Here is an 11,233-nt window from a genome sequence, read left to right on the forward strand (position 1 = left end):
GCCCACTCGAGTTGGCCTATGTAGTTCTTTTTCCAGTATGTTTGTAATTTTACCTAGCTCAGCCTTTATGGTACCGTCCTAACGTCAACAAAAGAACTACAGTTTTTAATATAGGGAATACGTTTTATGTATAAATTCGTAATCCCTGATACTAAAACAAAACAAAATATTTTTTTTATTTTTTTAAAATATTGACCAAATTCTTGTGACTTCGATAAACAGGTTATTAAAGCCAAAATGCATGCTATGTGTTCATTCAACAAAAGTGAATGTGTTGTTGATTTAGAATTTATATTATTGGATGTTTTGTTTTAAATATTTTAGAATTTATGTAGTTGGATGTTTTGTTTTAAATATTATAGAATTTATGTGGTTTGTGTTTTGGATATTGACTTAAATTTATGTTGTTGGTTTATAATTTAAATTTGGTTTATGTAAGTGTTGCATTGTAATTAGTTATGTGTTTTTTTTATAGGTGTTTTATTTTGGGTTGACCCGGGTCAACCCATCTAACCCGTGAACCGATCACTTAATCGGGTCGATAACCGAGTCGGGTTTCAAAACTATGACTCCAAATAACTTTCTACAGTCAAAATAGCTTCTAAAATCTTGCCAAATTCTTTTATTTTTCTTGGTTCTGGAAACAAGAGCCTCGAATGCTAAACAGAAACAAACAAACAAAAGCTCAAAGTTACCAAATGAACTTTAAGTCAATTTCTTCAATTTGATCGATAAATTAACAAACTATTCATATTGAGATTATATTAAGGAACCTATTTTCATAACCACGCCTTGAAATTAATTATAGTACTTAATGAATGAGGAATATACTTGCTTGTCAACAAGATCAACCTCTGGACGTATGGATGCCTACAAATGCATCGATGGGAATACATTAGGGAAATTAAATTGAGACCCATTATAGCACTGAAAAAATTGAACTTATGCAAACTATTAATTGCTGCATTGAAAAAATATGAAACATTGAATTTAAAATAAAAAGTTAAGGCTTGAAATTTACAAGAAAATTTTGCACTCATGTAGCTCTTTTTATGAATTTTTTTTCAAAGCCCAAGCTAAAATGGTATGTTATTGAAAAAAAAAAAGCTAAAATCCTAATCTACCTTGAATTTGATTGTCTCATGATGAGTTAATTATTTGTCTTTAGGTTTTTTGTGGTTTTCAATAAAGAATGAAGAGAGTTTTTTATTGGGTTTTGGATTATTAAAAAGTTTCTGTAAAAACTGTAATTATCTCATATAATCGTATCAGGACCAATTACTAAAAGTCAAAGTGACTTATTGAGTTTTTTATAATTTATTTTTTTGACCTGGGCTATAGCCCATCTCACCTCCTCAACCCCTCTGCTTTTGCCTGTGAACTTGAAGGATGTAGATTCCACAAAAGCTTGGAACCTATAAAATCAAGCTTAAGTGTAATAGACAAAGATGTTACATCGATCGAAAACTGTAAGGTCAATTTTAGCATTAAGCTTAAGTGTGTTTGGAAGAGAAATTGGTTTTATAAAATCATGGTTTGTTGCAATAAAAAAAATACTTGGTTGGTTAAAACTGTAATTATAATTATATTTGATTAAAAAAATAGTTTATGTGTATTTGGTTAACTAGTTTTTGTAAGTGTTTGTGATAATAAGATTACCAAGAACTAGTTTTGAAACCCGGACCGGCCCGACGGATCGACTCAGGACCCGGCTGACCCGAGCCTGGGACCGGTCCAGGTTTAAGTAAAAACCCTCCTGGGAGTTAACCCGAAGAAACCCGGTCGACACGGCGGGTTGACCTGGAACCCGGGCGACCCGGGCAAACCCGGCTGAGATCCAGCCTCTTGTTTTATATATATACATAGCTGTGAACACTGCATAATTGCAAACAGAGAGAACCTAATTGAAGAAAAGCAATTTCAATCCATAACTCCTGTACCCGTAATACGTCTCCACCTCAAACACGGCGTCCCTTCCGTCAATGGGCTCTACCCTTATCGGCAGCCTCTCGTAGTGATCCCTACTCGTTCCCTCCAATTCATCTAGCCTAGACAACCCCTGCCTCGACATAGCATATCAGAGATTATTTGATTGAGGAAAGGTTAAATGAATCAACTAAGTTTTATAGTTCGATGAGAAAAGAAAGTGTTGTGCCTGTTTCTTTCACATTTACTGCTCTTTTTAAGGCTTGTGGTGCTAAAATGGATGTGGGTTCGGGGCGGCAAATTCATGGGCAAACAATTTTGGTTGGGGGGTTTGGTGAGGATTTGCATGTTGGGAATTCTATGATTGATATGTATATAAAATGTGGGTTTTTAGAGTGTGGGTGAAAAGTGTTTAATGAAATGCCTAATAGGGATGTGATTTCTTGGACGAAGTTGATTTCTACTTATGCGAAGAGTGGGAACATGGAGAGTGCAGAAGAGGAGTTTGATGGGTTATTTGATTTTTAATTTTTTTTGGACTGACTCGAGTCAACTCATCTGAATTTGATTGTCTCATGATGAGTTAATTATTTGTCTTTAGGTTTTTTGTGGTTTTCAATAAAGAATGAAGAGAGTTTTTTATTGGGTTTTGGATTATTAAAAAGTTTCTGTAAAAACTGTAATTATCTCATATAATCGTATCAGGACCAATTACTAAAAGTCAAAGTGACTTATTGAGTTTTTTATAATTTATTTTTTTGACCTGGGCTATAGCCCATCTCACCTCCTCAACCCCTCTGCTTTTGCCTGTGAACTTGAAGGATGTAGATTCCACAAAAGCTTAGAACCTATAAAATCAAGCTTAAGTGTAATAGACAAAGATGTTACATCGATCGAAAACTGTAAGGTCAATTTTAGCATTAAGCTTAAGTGTGTTTGGAAGAGAAATTGGTTTTATAAAATCATGGTTTGTTGCAATAAAAAAAATACTTGGTTGGTTAAAACTGTAATTATAATTATATTTGATTAAAAAAATAGTTTATGTGTATTTGGTTAACTAGTTTTTGTAAGTGTTTGTGATAATAAGATTACCAAGAACTAGTTTTGAAACCCGGACCGGCCCGACGGATCGACTCAGGACCCGGCTGACCCGAGCCTGGGACCGGTCCAGGTTTAAGTAAAAACCCTCCTGGGAGTTAACCCGAAGAAACCCGGTCGACACGGCGGGTTGACCTGGAACCCGGGCGACCCGGGCAAACCCGGCTGAGATCCAGCCTCTTGTTTTATATATATACATAGCTGTGAACACTGCATAATTGCAAACAGAGAGAACCTAATTGAAGAAAAGCAATTTCAATCCATAACTCCTGTACCCGTAATACGTCTCCACCTCAAACACGGCGTCCCTTCCGTCAATGGGCTCTACCCTTATCGGCAGCCTCTCGTAGTGATCCCTACTCGTTCCCTCCAATTCATCTAGCCTAGACAACCCCTGCCTCGACATAGCATATCAGAGATTATTTGATTGAGGAAAGGTTAAATGAATCAACTAAGTTTTATAGTTCGATGAGAAAAGAAAGTGTTGTGCCTGTTTCTTTCACATTTACTGCTCTTTTTAAGGCTTGTGGTGCTAAAATGGATGTGGGTTCGGGGCGGCAAATTCATGGGCAAACAATTTTGGTTGGGGGGTTTGGTGAGGATTTGCATGTTGGGAATTCTATGATTGATATGTATATAAAATGTGGGTTTTTAGAGTGTGGGTGAAAAGTGTTTAATGAAATGCCTAATAGGGATGTGATTTCTTGGACGAAGTTGATTTCTACTTATGCGAAGAGTGGGAACATGGAGAGTGCAGAAGAGGAGTTTGATGGGTTATTTGATTTTTAATTTTTTTTGGACTGACTCGAGTCAACTCATCTGAATTTGATTGTCTCATGATGAGTTAATTATTTGTCTTTAGGTTTTTTGTGGTTTTCAATAAAGAATGAAGAGAGTTTTTTATTGGGTTTTGGATTATTAAAAAGTTTCTGTAAAAACTGTAATTATCTCATATAATCGTATCAGGACCAATTACTAAAAGTCAAAGTGACTTATTGAGTTTTTTATAATTTATTTTTTTGACCTGGGCTATAGCCCATCTCACCTCCTCAACCCCTCTGCTTTTGCCTGTGAACTTGAAGGATGTAGATTCCACAAAAGCTTAGAACCTATAAAATCAAGCTTAAGTGTAATAGACAAAGATGTTACATCGATCGAAAACTGTAAGGTCAATTTTAGCATTAAGCTTAAGTGTGTTTGGAAGAGAAATTGGTTTTATAAAATCATGGTTTGTTGCAATAAAAAAAATACTTGGTTGGTTAAAACTGTAATTATAATTATATTTGATTAAAAAAATAGTTTATGTGTATTTGGTTAACTAGTTTTTGTAAGTGTTTGTGATAATAAGATTACCAAGAACTAGTTTTGAAACCCGGACCGGCCCGACGGATCGACTCAGGACCCGGCTGACCCGAGCCTGGGACCGGTCCAGGTTTAAGTAAAAACCCTCCTGGGAGTTAACCCGAAGAAACCCGGTCGACACGGCGGGTTGACCTGGAACCCGGGCGACCCGGGCAAACCCGGCTGAGATCCAGCCTCTTGTTTTATATATATACATAGCTGTGAACACTGCATAATTGCAAACAGAGAGAACCTAATTGAAGAAAAGCAATTTCAATCCATAACTCCTGTACCCGTAATACGTCTCCACCTCAAACACGGCGTCCCTTCCGTCAATGGGCTCTACCCTTATCGGCAGCCTCTCGTAGTGATCCCTACTCGTTCCCTCCAATTCATCTAGCCTAGACAACCCCTGCCTCGACATAGCATATCAGAGATTATTTGATTGAGGAAAGGTTAAATGAATCAACTAAGTTTTATAGTTCGATGAGAAAAGAAAGTGTTGTGCCTGTTTCTTTCACATTTACTGCTCTTTTTAAGGCTTGTGGTGCTAAAATGGATGTGGGTTCGGGGCGGCAAATTCATGGGCAAACAATTTTGGTTGGGGGGTTTGGTGAGGATTTGCATGTTGGGAATTCTATGATTGATATGTATATAAAATGTGGGTTTTTAGAGTGTGGGTGAAAAGTGTTTAATGAAATGCCTAATAGGGATGTGATTTCTTGGACGAAGTTGATTTCTACTTATGCGAAGAGTGGGAACATGGAGAGTGCAGAAGAGGAGTTTGATGGGTTATTTGATTTTTAATTTTTTTTGGACTGACTCGAGTCAACTCATCTGAATTTGATTGTCTCATGATGAGTTAATTATTTGTCTTTAGGTTTTTTGTGGTTTTCAATAAAGAATGAAGAGAGTTTTTTATTGGGTTTTGGATTATTAAAAAGTTTCTGTAAAAACTGTAATTATCTCATATAATCGTATCAGGACCAATTACTAAAAGTCAAAGTGACTTATTGAGTTTTTTATAATTTATTTTTTTGACCTGGGCTATAGCCCATCTCACCTCCTCAACCCCTCTGCTTTTGCCTGTGAACTTGAAGGATGTAGATTCCACAAAAGCTTAGAACCTATAAAATCAAGCTTAAGTGTAATAGACAAAGATGTTACATCGATCGAAAACTGTAAGGTCAATTTTAGCATTAAGCTTAAGTGTGTTTGGAAGAGAAATTGGTTTTATAAAATCATGGTTTGTTGCAATAAAAAAAATACTTGGTTGGTTAAAACTGTAATTATAATTATATTTGATTAAAAAAATAGTTTATGTGTATTTGGTTAACTAGTTTTTGTAAGTGTTTGTGATAATAAGATTACCAAGAACTAGTTTTGAAACCCGGACCGGCCCGACGGATCGACTCAGGACCCGGCTGACCCGAGCCTGGGACCGGTCCAGGTTTAAGTAAAAACCCTCCTGGGAGTTAACCCGAAGAAACCCGGTCGACACGGCGGGTTGACCTGGAACCCGGGCGACCCGGGCAAACCCGGCTGAGATCCAGCCTCTTGTTTTATATATATACATAGCTGTGAACACTGCATAATTGCAAACAGAGAGAACCTAATTGAAGAAAAGCAATTTCAATCCATAACTCCTGTACCCGTAATACGTCTCCACCTCAAACACGGCGTCCCTTCCGTCAATGGGCTCTACCCTTATCGGCAGCCTCTCGTAGTGATCCCTACTCGTTCCCTCCAATTCATCTAGCCTAGACAACCCCTGCCTCGACATAGCATATCAGAGATTATTTGATTGAGGAAAGGTTAAATGAATCAACTAAGTTTTATAGTTCGATGAGAAAAGAAAGTGTTGTGCCTGTTTCTTTCACATTTACTGCTCTTTTTAAGGCTTGTGGTGCTAAAATGGATGTGGGTTCGGGGCGGCAAATTCATGGGCAAACAATTTTGGTTGGGGGGTTTGGTGAGGATTTGCATGTTGGGAATTCTATGATTGATATGTATATAAAATGTGGGTTTTTAGAGTGTGGGTGAAAAGTGTTTAATGAAATGCCTAATAGGGATGTGATTTCTTGGACGAAGTTGATTTCTACTTATGCGAAGAGTGGGAACATGGAGAGTGCAGAAGAGGAGTTTGATGGGTTATTTGATTTTTAATTTTTTTTGGACTGACTCGAGTCAACTCATCTGAATTTGATTGTCTCATGATGAGTTAATTATTTGTCTTTAGGTTTTTTGTGGTTTTCAATAAAGAATGAAGAGAGTTTTTTATTGGGTTTTGGATTATTAAAAAGTTTCTGTAAAAACTGTAATTATCTCATATAATCGTATCAGGACCAATTACTAAAAGTCAAAGTGACTTATTGAGTTTTTTATAATTTATTTTTTTGACCTGGGCTATAGCCCATCTCACCTCCTCAACCCCTCTGCTTTTGCCTGTGAACTTGAAGGATGTAGATTCCACAAAAGCTTAGAACCTATAAAATCAAGCTTAAGTGTAATAGACAAAGATGTTACATCGATCGAAAACTGTAAGGTCAATTTTAGCATTAAGCTTAAGTGTGTTTGGAAGAGAAATTGGTTTTATAAAATCATGGTTTGTTGCAATAAAAAAAATACTTGGTTGGTTAAAACTGTAATTATAATTATATTTGATTAAAAAAATAGTTTATGTGTATTTGGTTAACTAGTTTTTGTAAGTGTTTGTGATAATAAGATTACCAAGAACTAGTTTTGAAACCCGGACCGGCCCGACGGATCGACTCAGGACCCGGCTGACCCGAGCCTGGGACCGGTCCAGGTTTAAGTAAAAACCCTCCTGGGAGTTAACCCGAAGAAACCCGGTCGACACGGCGGGTTGACCTGGAACCCGGGCGACCCGGGCAAACCCGGCTGAGATCCAGCCTCTTGTTTTATATATATACATAGCTGTGAACACTGCATAATTGCAAACAGAGAGAACCTAATTGAAGAAAAGCAATTTCAATCCATAACTCCTGTACCCGTAATACGTCTCCACCTCAAACACGGCGTCCCTTCCGTCAATGGGCTCTACCCTTATCGGCAGCCTCTCGTAGTGATCCCTACTCGTTCCCTCCAATTCATCTAGCCTAGACAACCCCTGCCTCGACATAGCATATCAGAGATTATTTGATTGAGGAAAGGTTAAATGAATCAACTAAGTTTTATAGTTCGATGAGAAAAGAAAGTGTTGTGCCTGTTTCTTTCACATTTACTGCTCTTTTTAAGGCTTGTGGTGCTAAAATGGATGTGGGTTCGGGGCGGCAAATTCATGGGCAAACAATTTTGGTTGGGGGGTTTGGTGAGGATTTGCATGTTGGGAATTCTATGATTGATATGTATATAAAATGTGGGTTTTTAGAGTGTGGGTGAAAAGTGTTTAATGAAATGCCTAATAGGGATGTGATTTCTTGGACGAAGTTGATTTCTACTTATGCGAAGAGTGGGAACATGGAGAGTGCAGAAGAGGAGTTTGATGGGTTATTTGATTTTTAATTTTTTTTGGACTGACTCGAGTCAACTCATCTGACCCGTGACCTGATCATTAGACCGGATCGATCACTTGGTCGGGTTTCAAAACTATGACCACGAAGGATCTAAGAGTGTGTTTGGTATTGCGGTAGCTGTTGTGGTTGTGGTTTGAAAAAAATTATTTTATAAAAAGTACTTTTAGTTGAGGTTGGTTTGAAAAAATAGGTGTTTGGTTAAAACTGTAGTTGAAATTGAGGTTGAAGAAAAAATAATTTAATGTATTTGATTACGAATGCTTTTGAAATTGAGGTTATAAAATAATTTTAAAATATATATATATATATATATATATATATATAAATATTGATGGTTTTAAATTTAAATAAAGTAGAATTAACTACTTCTATTACATCATGAAATAAATAATACTTGATATAAAATATTTTTTATTATTTCATTAAACTATTTATAATTTCATTATATTCAAAATTCAGCCGATAAGAACTACAGTTTTCATAATTTTGTGAGCGTGTAATAAAATCAGATAAAATATTATCAGGTATAAAATTGATATTACAGTGCGAGTGAATTTTATTTACTCTATACTAGTTTTTCATGAAAAAAAATATTGTTCACATCACAATGCGAGTGAATTTAATTCACTCTAAACTAGTTTTTTTTAAAAAAAAATTGTTAAAAAAATTAACAAACTGGAAAAAAAAAAAAGTGCACGTGAACAGTGCAAAGTGAATTGCACTGTTCACGTGAACAATGCAATTCACTGAATAGTGTGTGTTTCATAGGCTGAAACTCGTAAAAAAGCAGTATATTACTGCTTCTGCAAAATCGTGGTCCTGCCGCATATAAATAACGGGACCCATGTGTTTTAATTGTTTCAGTATTTGTAACCAAACGACCATTTCATGTGTTTTTAAAGAAACGCGAACGCTAACGCGTTGCCAAACGGGTTCTAAGTCTCTCTCTCTCTCTCTCTCTCTCTCTCTCTCTCTCTCTCTCTCTCTATATATATATATATATATATATATATATATATATATATATATATATTCTCAATTTAATACTAAAACAAAAGATTATATCAAGTGGGTCCAAAACGTTTGAGATAGCTTGCAGTTAAGTGCCTTGGTCAATATTTGTTAGCGTCTTACGTCTGATGTGAATGTTTTACGAGATAAATTGGAAAATGATTGGCCAAAAAGGAGTTAAATACTGATAAAAGGATTAAATTGAGAGTTTTATGAAACATTTAGAGCCTATTTGATGGATATTTATATGAATGCTAAAATAAAATGCAAAAACAAAGATTTTCTTACTAAGTTTTGCAGCTTTGAGTATGAACGACGGCAAGAAAATGGCAGCATCTGTTGCCCAATGCCTAATTCATCTAGCACCAGATCAGATAAACAGAAGGCAAAACCATATGCTATTGCTCATGAATTATGACAGATATTTGATGATTAGTAGATTTCTGGCTGGTTTATATCGCAAGTTGAAAGAACATGACAGGTTGCTCACACATGCAAGTGAAGTTCTATTTGAGAAACCCTCCATAAAGAGTGAATTGAAGAAATAAGAAGAAAACAGATCTGCGGGGTGGGTCTGGAACGGTGATTGCTCAACCAGATTCTCCAACCTTTTGCTACCAAAAATTGATGGGTTTGTAGATCTGCAGGGAGAGTGGCGGCTTATGCAAGATTGGAGGAGACAATGCAATAAAAAAAATATATCTGTAGAGATGGATTGCGGTGTTTACATGCTCTCTGGGGAGGCTAGTTTGTCCACCATTTTCAACGATGATAAGCAGCCATGTTTTTACTGCTCTTCTCCCAGCTTTTTCATGTGAAACGCAAGAAAAAGATGCCTCTCATTATCCGCGGCCAAACCTTTGTTTTATTGTGGGTTTCGCAAGCTAAACATGAGATTCCAAACATTTATGTTCAGGAGAAACCACAACTTCACCGCCCTTCCAAACACTTTTTTAAAATGGAGAAATAAACAATAAACAATGTGGTTTATATTAAACAATAAATTATAAACTTCAAATTCAGCAATAAAACATAAATATTTATATTGAATAATAAACTATTAAGTTCAATTAGAGTTAAGCATAATAAGGTTTACATTGAGCACTAAATTGTAACGTAAAGAGGTAATATTAAATTGTACGCCATAAATTAATAAAATAATCGATTGTAAATAAAACATATAAATAAGTAAGTAGATAAAGTTGTCAGAAAAGCGATTAATAAAACTTATAAATAAGAATAAATTATAAAGATGAAAATATTAGACTTATGAAAAGTAAATTACAGGAATTAGAAGATAGACTAGTCATTTAATCCACCTTCGCTGCTAGTCATAATATTTTTTTCAAAAAACAATACTAAATTGCTTGAATGTATTTTTAATATTGAAAATTCAAAGTATAAATTGAAAATTCTATTCAAATATTATTTATATAAATAAACAGGGAAAAATCGTTAACAATAACTAAATGAGAAATTGATAAAATTAAAAAATAAATATAAATTAATATATTTAGCCACACAATGAGACATTCACCTGATTGTATATACTGAACTTGTTTATTGAAATCAATAAAAGATAAGTTCACAACCTTAAAAAACTCATGACATAAAAGATAAATAAAACATATTATGCAAGGCCAAACATAAATAAAACTGATTGAATAAACTCATGCTCTAAAAACATATTATGCAAGGCCAAACATATCAACAATATTATTTAAAAATAAAAATTTTTTATTTTAAAAAATAAACTTCATTTGTATAAAACCCAAAAAAATAATTCTAAATGAATTAGTATAACATCTTGAAAAATCAAACACAAACAAAACAACTCTAAAAAAATTATATTAAAAAATGGCATGCAAAACCCGTAACCTGAATTATAATACTGAGATAAATTTATAGAAAAGAAATTAAAGATAATTACAAAACTAATATTAAAAAAAAATACAAATCGATAAGATTGTATGAAGTCGAATCTCCAATAAATAAAATGTCAAAAGATGAAATCATAAAAAAAAAAATCAATTAGACAAAAAGATCTGACAAATAAGGGTGAAAGAAAACATTAATTAGAAAGCAACTAAAACTTTAATTTGATGTTCACTTCATAGCAAGTCATAATTTTTCTTTTCCAATATTTTAATATTTTTTTTTACAAAATAAAAATTATAAGTTTAAATCAAAAAATTTATTCAAATATCTAATAATCATCTATATAAATAAATAAAAATAATTTATTAACAATGACTAAAAGAGAAACTGAAAAATTTGAGACATAGACTTAAATCAAGATATTTGATTTTCTAAAATAAGAC

At 34.4% G+C, this 11,233-nt stretch overlaps 1 long non-coding RNA gene across 1 annotated transcript; it reads right to left on the reverse strand.

Moving 5' to 3' along the window:
• Positions 1 to 9,100: 9,100 nt before the first annotated feature.
• LOC133677957 (uncharacterized) lies at positions 9,101 to 9,859 on the reverse strand. The gene is made up of 2 exons (XR_009835869.1): positions 9,641 to 9,859; positions 9,101 to 9,271 (listed from the first exon to the last, which is right to left on the reverse strand). It is a non-coding gene; the product is annotated as an uncharacterized LOC133677957 (long non-coding RNA).
• Positions 9,860 to 11,233: the final 1,374 nt, after the last annotated feature.

Source organism: Populus nigra, chromosome 18 (assembly GCF_951802175.1).
Source record: "Populus nigra chromosome 18, ddPopNigr1.1, whole genome shotgun sequence".
In the NCBI taxonomy this organism is placed as follows: domain Eukaryota; kingdom Viridiplantae; phylum Streptophyta; class Magnoliopsida; order Malpighiales; family Salicaceae; genus Populus; species Populus nigra.